Source organism: Myotis nattereri (assembly GCF_964212035.1).
Source record: "Myotis nattereri genome assembly, chromosome: X".
In the NCBI taxonomy this organism is placed as follows: domain Eukaryota; kingdom Metazoa; phylum Chordata; class Mammalia; order Chiroptera; family Vespertilionidae; genus Myotis; species Myotis nattereri.
Window position 1 is genome coordinate 113,366,608 of NC_138078.1, and position 12,490 is coordinate 113,379,097.

The following is a 12,490-nucleotide window of genomic DNA, read 5'->3' on the forward strand; positions in this document are numbered from 1 at the left end:
GCACAGAATCTCTCTGTGTCTTTGTCTTTCTCTTTCTCTCACCCTATCACCCTCTCCCTTTCTACACACACACACACACACAGAGAGAGATAAACTTCCCAATACCAATCAGTGGCACAAATAAATCCCTATCATTGTCATCATTTTATCAACTTAGAAAAAAGCAGCTGCCACTTCTTAAGCACTTATTACACACTAGGCCCTGAGTTTATGGATTATCACATTTAATCTTCATGGCTTCCCTCCATCTTCATAACTGAGAAAACCAAGGCATAAAAAGGTTAAATGATGGCTCCTCGGGTCACACAGCTTAGTGTGCCAAAGTAAGAAACCAGAATTTCAACCCAGGTCTGCCACATTTCACAGTCTATGCATGCTGTTCACTAGGCTGACGTGCTGCCTCCCACACTTTTAACATTTGAAAACTGTCATTGCTTCATCCCTTAGTCTTTCCTTCAGCCATTCTTCAAAGGACCTAGTTCCTGGACCCTCACTATCCTAGTTGTCTTCCTGTGGATGCACTGCAGTTGTCAATTTACTTCTTAAACCCTGATATCCACAAATGAACACAAGAGCTTGTGATCCCAGAGTCCAGGGATCCAGATAGGCAGCAGGTCAAAACTCCAGGTGAAGAGGCAAATGACTAGCATAAGTAGCAAATGCAGCCAGACAGGTTGGTTTGCTAATGTGCACCCTCATGGAGTGCTATGATGGGGACCTGATTCCAAGGTGAAGGGAACTCATAGATTCCTCTCTGGAGCAGAGACAGTTTCCAGAGCCTGGAAGGAAGGATGTGAACCTAGAGGTCCTCATCACTAAGGGCTATTTTAGTTGAAGAAGTAGAAAGCAAGAAGAGGCCAGTGATAGACTCTGCTATGGTTACATGGCAGCAATTTAAAAGGAAAAGTATCAGGTACCTTGCTGTTACAAAAACAAAAAGATTATCAGTGGATTTTTTTTTTCTAGTTCACTTTAAGAACTGATTAAAGGATGTGCAAAGGTAACAGATGTCTCCACTTCTAGTCATGTCCATCTGCCTTCTGGGAAAAGTGAAGCTAGTTTTCATTAAAATTCAAACTACTTTTTACATCTGAATAAATTAGGAAGGCCCAGAGAGTGCATTAACCTGTGAGAGACAGATACTAAATTTCCCTGTTTGAGCAGCAATAATAAGGGTTGACAGTACCTGAGACATTTGGTAGTTTCTGCAACCTGCCTAATCTATTGTGATGAGTGTTCAACTATGAGAGCATTGTGAGAGCCTACACAATAATAATAGTGAATGACTATTTGGACTGGATTGTGAATAAAAGACTGTACATATGTCTGTAATGAGAATTTCATTGAAAATGAAAATACTAAAGCTGTCATATTTTTAATACTTCGATTTGCACATCTTTGACTGCTTTGGGGCATAAAGAGAGAATGCCAAGCAATTTGTTGTCAGCTCTTGAAATAAATTATCGTTTAAACACTTCCTCTCCACAAAGGTTATTAGCTTTGTAGCTAGTTCCTGGGTTGGATCATCAGTAGGGGCGAAAAATTGCAAGACATTAAACTACCCTTTCAAAAGCTGAATATTAGTTACTGTGGAAATTGTTCTCTCAGTAGCTTAACATATTTTGCTGTAGCTCTCCAATGCTGCAGATTAGACTGCAGCAACTATTAATAAATACTGTCATATTTTACAGCTGTCATGCAAAGCTGAAAAAGGCTTCGCTGTGATTAGATTCTGTTTACTGTAATATTTCCAGCTCAGAAAGGCAGTTTTCCCATAAAGGTATTTTCTATAAGTAGAATATTTCTTCATCAAATGACATGACTAATTTTAATGTATTGTTAACTCCTTGGTGGCAGTGAATTTGAGGTGGAACTGACTTTACAGCCAGAGAGATACATTCCTCTCCAGAGAATACCAAGCTAAAATATCAAATTTTCTTTCTTGGATTGTCCTTCATATTTGGAGATCGTGCCACAGGCAGGAGATGTGCTTTGAGTCATCACCCTCCCTCATAGAAGGACAAATTTGCATTCGTTTATGCACCTTTCTTTGCCATGTCCCTCTTGTGACCAATGGCATTGTTTGCAAGACACCTGATCTGATTGTAAGGTAGGAATGAAAATTCAGTGGGCTAGCTAGAAATTCTGCTTCCTGGGCTAAAATGCCATCAAATGAGCAAAATAAATAGCTCTCTCTCTTCCGCCCCTCCCCCTCCCACACACACACACTATGTATGAAATGGTATTCACATCTCTGAAAAAAAGGTGACAGCTGGCAGGGTTACTTTTGCTCTAACCTTTCATTGCTTTTCATCAGAGCTTCTTGAGGAATTAACCCTCACTAAGCTGGATATGTAGTTTTCAATGAATAAGTAGTCCTTGCACCATTAAGGGTTAACTGATAATATTCTATAAATTCAGGGTTAAGCCTGAGAGGTCCTTGAGGAGGCTCTTCTAAATGTTTTTCAGGAAAGGGACATATTGTGATGTGGACCTACAACTATGACTTTGAGATTTTTTTCCCCTGGAGCCCCTTCAGACAATAATTAAAGCCAGAGCAGTGTTGTGGAAGTAAGACAAAAGGGTTCATGTAATGTCTTTAGCACCAGCTGAACACAATAAAGTGCTCAATAATTTTATCTCACAGTGGTCATTAATGGGTAAGGTAGGTGATTTTCCCCCTTACTGGGGACATATGGCTATGTCTGGAGATACTTAATAGTGTATAAAAAATGCCAGGAATGCTACAAAACATCCTATGGTGCATAGGACAGTAGCCCCCTCCCAATCAAAGATTTATCTGGGCCAAAATATCAATAGTGCTAAGGTGGTGACAGAGTCAAAAAACTAATGGCTGCAGAAACTCCTCAAGAGATTGTCTTTGAACCAATCTGGCTTTTATTAAGTGTCTCTTACTCTGCCTAGATTGGTGTTAAGAGCTATGTCCAATAGGAGGGCAGGGGTGGGCAAACTTTTTGACTTGAGGGCCACAATGGGTTCTTAAACTGGACCGGAGGGCCGGAACAAAAGCATGGATGGAGTGTTTGTGTGAACTAATATAAATTCAAAGTAAACATCATTACATAAAAGGGTACAGTCTTTTTTTTCAATAGTTTTATTCATTTCAAACGGGCCATAGTTTGCCCACAGCTGAGGTAGAGCCTTTAGTTTATACAAATTTACATTATGGTCAGAGAGAGAATACGATTAATGTACATGAAGAAAAGATAAGTACAAAAAAGGCATAAGACAGAAGCTAGATTGTATAATACAGATTTGAGGTACTGTGGGGCTCCAAATAATAGAGAGTTCACATTAGGAATACTGGAATTATCAGGGAAGGCTGTGTGGAAGAAGTCACACATTTTTTTGAGCCCACCACCCAACTGCCTCCCCTAGTAATGATCTTGTCTTGATTGCTAAGGCCAAGTTGGTATCTAGAACCAAAACAACGGCATTCCCATCAACCAACGTCAGACCTCAAGGCAAGAAACACAATTAAAAGAAAAACCAAAAAAGGAACGATGTTCCTTTTACTAAGTGGAAAGCAATTACAGAGCTGTTGAAAATAGGCAGTAAACAAAGGGAGGGAGGGAAATACTGGCAAAATTTCATTTTCCCAAGTAATCCTGTAGCAAAAATGCAATTTGCAACAAAATCAACAGTTCTCTCTCTCTCTCTCTCTCTCTCTCTCTCTCTCTCTCTCTCTCTTGCAGTAGAATACATTGTTTGGCATCAGTATGGCTACACATGATGCCTTAGCAGAAATGTGTATTGACCAGAAGGAAGACAGAATGTGACGGGGGAGGAGAGAGGGGCAGAGGTTAAGGTGGAGCACAGCTCACTTGACCCCACCCTTCCCCTCCCACTACAGTCTCTGTAGAGCATCTTCATTCAGGTGAAAAGAAGGGACACAAATATAGACTAAATCACTCCCAATCTTCCTGGATCCTTTCCAATCAATAAGTTGCCAGTGTCAGCTGCTGTCCTGCTTTGTCGACTCCACAAACGATCTGATTAATTCTCTGGTGCTAACTGCCTCAGCGGGCTTTCTCTGCAGTAGAACAGAGGCTAATTAAGATCATGTCAGGCGAGGAGCCTGGCAGGTTATGTTCACTGGGCCACACTGAACTTTTAGAGGGTGCTTTAACTGCACCACAGGCAGGCAGTGCCAGGCACTGATGCGATAGCAGGTCTCTCATATTTCCACCAACTCCTGCATCACAGGCCTCCATCCATTTTGTCAAAGATTTATATCCTTCTCCTTGAGGTAATTAGCTGCCACTGTGTTCATTTTAATTGCATTACTTCAGCTTATTTTTATTTGAATTTTTAATATGCTTGTGAACAAAGATAACAATTAATAATGGGGTCATTTTCCCTCCTAAGTCAAAATGTATGTGTATGTGAGTGTCTGTTTGTTACTAGCATATAGCCCATAGAGGTGAGGTTAGGACAAATAAAGGAAGCCCAACTTCTCACAGCAGGTAGAAAAATGAAGGAAACATATGGAACTCATTACACTAAGTGGTAGATTAGACTGAAAATATAAACAGCTTCTCCCTCCCCCTAAATAAAGGCTTAGATGAATTCATGGATGACAGACCCATAGTGAGCTATTAAGGGAAAGATGTTTGGAGACTTCTCTAACCTGAGATTAACACAAATTGCATAGGGGGCATATTAGCCTTCTTATGGGCAAATAGCCACACAGAGTACTAGTGTTCCATGCTTCAAATTTTTAAAAATAATCTCAGGAGTCCACTATGCATCTAGGACAGGGGTGGGCAACCCCTGGCACGTGTGTCAAACATGGCACGCCAGTAACTTTTGCTGGCACGCGAAACCCTCTCCTATAATCTTCCATTTATAATTTTTTTCTTAATATCAACTTTTTAAAAAAATATATTTTATTGATTCTTTTACAGAGAGGAAGGGAGAGAGATAGAGAGTTAGAAACATCGATGAGAGAGAAACATCGATCCGCTGCCTCCTGCACACCTCCTACTGGGTATGTGCCCGCAACCAAGGTATATACCCTTGACCAGAATCGAACCCAGGACCCTTCAGTCCGCAGGCGACGCTCTATCCACTGAGCCAAACCAGTTACAACAACTTTTTCATTTTTCAGATAAATTCAGTGTAGGTGCATCTTAGATAAATAAATAATTTTACATAACAAGTTATCTTAAAGACCATAGGCATGGATTGATGAGAGAGGGGAAGAGCAATTTCTATGCCTCTGCCTTAACTCTCCCTGCACTCCTAGATCCGACCAGTGTTTTGGTTTCATCCACATACGCTTGTGAATCTTTGTTCTCAGTGATGAATTTTGTTAAGTCTCATAATAGGAGTAGCCTGACGGATGAAAGTAGTAGCTTGTGCATTATCTCTGAAGGTCACAAAATATAAACCTGATGTAAAATCTCTGTCATCAGTGATGCAACAGCAAAAGTCCCACTGATAATATCAAATGGAGTCATAAAGTTTTCTGTCGGACTATCAGTGTACATGTATACATTAAAAAATAAATGTATTTTTCATCATCATATACTGTGTTTTTGTCGCTCGAATGAATTTTATTATTTCTTCAAGGTTCTTCACATACGTACACCTTAAGAGATATCAAGTAGGTGTAACATGTTCTCAAAAAATTAGGGTTGGCACACAGAAGAATTTTGAGTCAGAGATTTTGCTGGTTTTGGCACGCACTCACAAAAAGGTTACCCACCCCTGATCTAGGAGGTGGATAAAAATGCTGAGAAATAGAAGAAAGTTCTCGAGGAACATTCTTTCTCTTTTCATATAATCAGAGCCTCCAACCACACACCAAGAACACCCTGTTGTAAGAAGTGATTGGCCCAGTTAAGGAAGTTGAAGAAAAAGCATCATAAAACCATAAGCTCAGATTCATGCCCAGCTCTGCCACTAAGTAGCTGTGTGATCCTGGGCAAGTCACAAAGCCTTTCTGTTCCTCAGATTTTTCACATCTCATCACCAAGAACCCTATTCTACATTTCTACCACCACTGACTCAAGTTCAGGCTGCCATCACCTCCTGCATCATCCTCCTAACCAATCTCCCTGATCTTAACCCTCACCCCCTCCATTGGCATCAGACAATTTTCCCATCATATCACTCACTTACATAAAAGCTTTCAGTGGTGCCCCATTAATCCTAGGATTATGCCCTAGCTTCTCAGCATGGCACAGAAGGTCATATATGATCCAACTAAACTCCCACCTGTTTTCCTAGCCTTGTCTCCTCCCATCCCTCACTCACTAGTGCTCTATACTCTCACCATACGGAACTACACAACTTTTAATATGTCACATGTAGTAAGTTTTATTTATTTATTGCCTCCATACCTTTGCATATACCTTTGTTCCAATTTTCTTATACTCAGGCCCCTCATTTCACTCCACCCCCGCCCCCCACAAACACACACATTCTCCATCTGGTAAATGATATATCCTTTAAAACTCTACTCAAATATTCACTGCCCCAGGCCTAGGTGTTCACCACTGCCTGCTCTATGTCCTCATAGTACTTTGTGTATACCTCTAGTATAGAACTGATCATACTATAGTATTATGATTATCTAAGTGCTGGGTATAATACAAGTGCCTGGATTATTATTACTTGTAAATTGAACAAAGGAATGAGTAAGTGACAACCTTAACTAAAACAAAATGGGAGATTTCAAAGGCCTTGAGGTGCTGATGAAGGAGATAGGTTTGGGTAGATTGTGTCCCCAGATCATACATTTGATGTTCACCTACCTCCTATACATTAGGATAATCCTGATTTTCAGTCTTTCTGTGACCCAAGTTCCTTACAAAAGATATCACTTTCATGGTCCAACCAACTTGGAAGGAAAACTAACATTTGAGGAATCTCAAAAGCTAAGGTGCAAATACTACACTGTTTCATACCAACCAATGGTATTTAGAAAGCCACATGAATTATCTAAAGACAAGAGCAGTATGATATTAATTTCCACAGCTCCCAGTGAAAAAAGTAATTAATGCAAATTATTTCAAAATGTCTGTGTAGGCAATGTGACAAGAATGAAAAGTGACATGAGAGCTGTTGTAGTCAGTTCTCAGTTATTCGTACCAGATGAAATGAGCCAGGTACAGACAATCCAAAGAGCATTTCTGTAGGCAATGAAATAGTGTCTTTTCATAACAAATATCCTACTTAGGCTTGGCTGAGCAAGAGAATTAAGTGAGGTGCCCCAGGAAAAAGGATCGTTAAATATATCCCTTCAATTATAAATTCCCAAAGGACAGGAAGTACTCTTTTGAGGGACTAGCAGAAGTAGGATACAAAATAGTTGTATGGAAAAATAGAAATGGGTAAGGGGGACACAGAAGAAAAGAGAGTGACACTGAATAAACTTTGCCGGTCTTATAATGACCAGCCTTGTTTCTGAAACCATAATGACTGACATACACACATCAGGAATGAAGATAATCATTAATAAGCATCATTGGCCTGGTAATTTTTGGTACAGAGATTTGATGTGAGGCTTTATATTGCTTGAGAAATACAAAAGAATTGCATAAACTATAAAATTTTCAGGTTCCAACAATCAAACTACAGAAGTGTTACACAGAAGTATTCAAAGTCTTCTAAAGATTAGTAAGGTCTCTTTCTCTCCTGGGAAGCTCTTGGTGATGTATGCATTTATCCTGAAAATCCTGGAGAAAGAATAATTGGTTTCCATTTGTCACAGTATGGCATGAAGCAGTACAATATTATTTACTAAAACTAGCTGTTTTCTTCTATATTTTTACTCTTTCCAATAATGGCTCATCAATAAGGTGATAACTTTCATGAGTAGGGACTAAGGCTTATCTAAATGATTATTTTGTCCCACCAATTTTAGCCGCCTAGCACAGTGCTGGAGAGTAACAACAACAAAAGAGACCTCAGACATGTAAAGCTAGAAAGATCTTTAAAGTTCTTAAGTCTGAAATTCCAGCTTCTGAAAAATGGGTTGGCCTCATATTTTGTCAAGTTGGTGAGTCTCCTGATGTGTAATTTTACTTAAAATGTGGGATTGCAATAATTTAAAGGCTAGTCACAGATTATCTTATTAAGCCTTTTCTACTGTTTTAATTATCTACATAATGACAGTAATATACTTTGCACCCTATCTCATGGGAATAAAGAAGAGTGACATAAGCTAAATTCAAATGCTGAGTATGACTGAGCAATTGCCTAAAGCTAAAAGAACTGCTCTGCAGATAGGTGGTTAAGATACAAGAAGACAGGCTCATCCCATATGCCCACAGAGGCACAGTGCTTTCTATAAGACTATCCAAAAGAATTGAAAGAGTTTATATACCTTTCCACATTCCTCATGTACTCACCCACCCAGAGGATCCAGCCAGTTCTATACATTTCTCACATCAATTAGCAAGTCCACAAGTAACAACCAACCTGTGTTAAGTGGAAATACATCACAAATGTTAATCAAACCAGTGGCCCCTATAATATATTCCCTGGGCCATACCATGACAAGCAAGAATGACCACAGGCACTAGGTTCTGGGATGCATGTCTGTTTTCTTACCCTTAAAGTGAGATAATAATTGTACCTAATTCATAAGATTATGTGCAGATGTGAAAGGCAACTAGAACAGTTCTTGGTACCTAGTTAGTGTTAGCCATTCTTATGTTCATACTAGGGTCACAGAAAAGGGGTGATGACTGATATACATAATAAAGATCTTTAGCTGCCCTATTTGGTCTCCTCTGTACCTTGGGGCCACCCTGCTCATCTCCTCAATGTGCTAGTTTTTGGTTCTCCTCTATCAAAATTGGAATCTGTTCCTGGGAAATGAGTTGGTAAACTCATATACATTACATGGATATAGAAATTGTTGTTGATGCACAACCTCATTCAGACATTTTTGCATTTTAGGCAATTGCAGAAAGCCTCAGGCCAAAGAAAGAAACCTTGCTTTGGAATAGCAATACTGGTGATGAAGGAGGGGGTTCATTTGCTTTGCATAATCCTAACTTCATAGGTAGGCCTCCATCAATCCCATATACTACTAAAGCTAAACCCATTGCTGAAGGGAAGGGAGTTATTAGAAAAGCTGGACCAATGCAATTTATTATTTTACTGGGCACATGTTCTAGAAAAAATAAAACAGAAAATAGCATTCTTTTCTCATAAGCAAATAAAAATGCCTAAGGGCAACTTAAACTGGACAGATGACCTCTTTGGAAAATCCTGAAGCCAGTATCTCTACCAAAAATCTCTCTATATTTTTATTTTTAATAAGCTGACAGAAAGTAGAGCATATGTCTTCTCTAACACATTTTAGGCTCTCTTGGATTTATAGTATGCATATTGAATCCTAGAATCATAAAACAAAGCTCAGTTTATGGTCCTACATTTGTTTGGCTTATGTTGACAAATACTGGGAAAGGGGAGGGAATGACCATGTCTCTAGTTGCAAGTTCCCTTCCAGTCTCTCCCTTCACCCAGAGGCCCATTCTGTGATGCCATTGTCATAGGAGTGGATGGACCTAGTCATGTGTGTGCACCACCCACTACGAGGTTTATGAAAAAAAAAGAAAAGGACTACAGTTGAAGAGCATGGGGGAATCTCTGGCCATGTTGTGAGTTTGTGGGAAAGATTCTTTTCATGGCCTTAAAATATGAACAGATAAGATATGATTATTACCCTCACTGACGGTCTTCAAATCTCTACAGTTCACATCCCCCAAACTCCAGCTTCCTCATCACTTTATCTTAAGGCAGCAGTTCTCAACCTGTGGGTCACGACCCCTTTGGTGGTCGAAGGACCCTTTCACAGGGGTCGCCTAAGACCATCCTGCATATCAGATATTTACATTATGATTCATAACAGTAGCAACATTACAGTTATGAAGTAGCAACAAAAATAATTTTTATGGTTGGGTCACAGCATGAGGAACTGTATTTAAAGGGCCAGAAGGTTGAGAACCACTGTTAAGGGATGGCCTCACCAAGCAGACATTAAAGATTCTATGGTACAGTGGCCATACATTCTGAACATGAAAATAGGACACATCATCTGACAATGTGTTCTCTTTTTTTCCTGGTTTTACTAAGGCAGGCCTGAGGATTTCAATGCCAGCTCTACCAACAATCAGTTGTGTGATCTTGGGCAAAAACCTCTCTGAGCATATGTAAAATGGCAATGGCTAAAATGTCTACCTAATTCGACTCTTACAAAACTAAATGAGATATGGTGGAAGGACTTAGCACAGTATTTGATAAACAAAAATGTACCCAATAAACGGTAGCTGTTATTTACAATAATGATTACAATTTTACAAAATCATCAACGTGAAACCTCTTCAGTTACTAACTTCATGAATAACCCTATCAGAAAAGAAGATACATAAAATTTGGACTGCCCCAGAAAATCCTGGATGTCTTATCACTGTATCTATAAGTACTGCTTCCCCCTTCAGTTTAATAAGGCATCTTAGAAGAAGAGATAGAAAGACAAAAATAGGAGGCAAAGGCAAAGGCAACCTTCTCACTGACCCCATAATTCATTACAGCTGCTAATAAGCTACTTAGAGAACTGTGGATCTGATTCCTGCTCCTAGCCCCCATCCTTCTTGTTCTCTGAATGTTTCAACTCAAAATTAGAGAAATACTTCCATAAACTATTTGCTTTCATGATCTTACTTCAAATGTTAGAGAGCTAAAAAAAATTGTAGCTTATCTGAAATCTACTGAAATGGTAGGTTTTCATTTGAACAAATTATAATTAACATCAATATTATAATTAATATTGTTCAAATGAAAACCTCCCATTGCATACTTCCATGCACTTTTTCTATGTCTTTTATCATCATTTTCACCCAATGAGAAGGGTTGTGCCCGTGTATCATTGCTCATTTACAGATGAATAAAATCTATATTCCCAGTAAGGGGAAGTGACTTGTCCAAGGTCACATAGCTAATATATATCAAAAGCAGGATTAAAACCCAAGTTTCCTAACACTCAGTCCAAAAATCTTTCCATTCCACCAGACTGCCACATGATTTTACCTCAAGATATTATTTTCTTACTGACAATTAAAGACTTCAGCTTTGGGAGGAATTCTGGGAGGCTAATGAGTAATCAGTTTTTCAGACTAATATCCTCCCTTGACTGAGCACTCACTAAGTACCAGGCTCTGTACTATACCTTTTAAATGCACCATCTCCTTTAACCTTTGTAACAATTTACAAAGGAGGTACTGTCATGAGCCTCATTTTACAGATGAGGAAGTAGAGGCATGGAAAGGTTAAGTGATTTGCTTAATGTCACACTCCTAGTAAGTAATGGAGCTAGTAATAGATGTCTGTTTGCTAACTTGAAGTTAAGTGTTCTTTCTACTACACACTGACAGGAACTTTCAACACTCTTATTAACAAGGAAAGGATGTTATTTTTTAAAGATGTTTTAGGGCAACAAGATGTCAGTCCTCTTTCAATTCCTCATGCTGATAGTGGGAAGAAGTATAGAAAGCAGGCAACGCATGTCTAATCCCAAAGCCATGACTATACAGCTGTGAAAGGACAGTTAGGGACACAAAATCCAGAAAAGAGAACTCAGATCAGGAGTAGGGAGAACATCTTTCACATGCTCACACCTTGGACTTCAGTCACAACAGATTATCAGCCAAATAGAAGGGTGAAGTAGACATAATCAGTCTGTACTCCTTTTCCTGCTCACGTTCCAACCTCCCTTTATCAAAATTATCCAGTTCCCTTTTCCTTTGAATTATGCTTGATGCCTAGAGCCAAGTCCAGGCTTTTATAGCTGGGGAGGACAATGGTTACACACCTCTATGACATTTGCTTTTATTATTATTATCTTTGTTGTTGAAGGTTTTACAGATGTCACCTCCCCCCCCACTAAAGCCCCTCCATGCTCCCACCCTCTCCCCAAGCCTTTACCACCCTATTGTCTATGTCCATGGGTTATGCATATCCTATCTAATAAAGAGGGAATATGCTAATTGACCCTCATGCTGTCGCAAAGATGGTGGCACCCACAGCCAATAAGGAGGGAATATGCTAATTGACTGCCCCACCCAGCACCCACAGCCACAAGATAGCAGCGCCCAGTCCTCTTAGCCCTGCTGGGGTGGCAGACATGTGGCAAGGCCAGGCCCGGCCCCAGGCAGGCCCGGCCTTGCTGCACGCCTGCCTCCGGAGTCCCCCAGTCCCCTCAGCCCCTGAGCCGTCCAGGGCTGCCCGACCCTCAGGTAACCAGGGCTGGCCAAGGTTTGTGCTGCCGCTAGTGGCAGCAGCAGAGATGTGATGGGGGTGTCACCTTCCCCTGATCGCCGGGTCGGGTCGCTTTCCGCCCCTGAGGGCTCCCAGACTGTGAGGGAGCAGGCCTAGCTGAGGGACCACCCCCTCCAGTGCATGAATTTTCATGCACCAGGCCTTAGTATGCTTATAAATTCTTTGGTTAATC

The 12,490-nt window shown here is 40.2% G+C and overlaps 1 protein-coding gene across 3 annotated transcripts in view; it reads left to right on the forward strand.

The window, feature by feature from the left end:
* GRIA3 (glutamate ionotropic receptor AMPA type subunit 3) overlaps window positions 1–12,490 on the forward strand; it is a 341,900-nt gene that overhangs the window by 102,581 nt on the left and 226,829 nt on the right. The window lies entirely within an intron of this gene.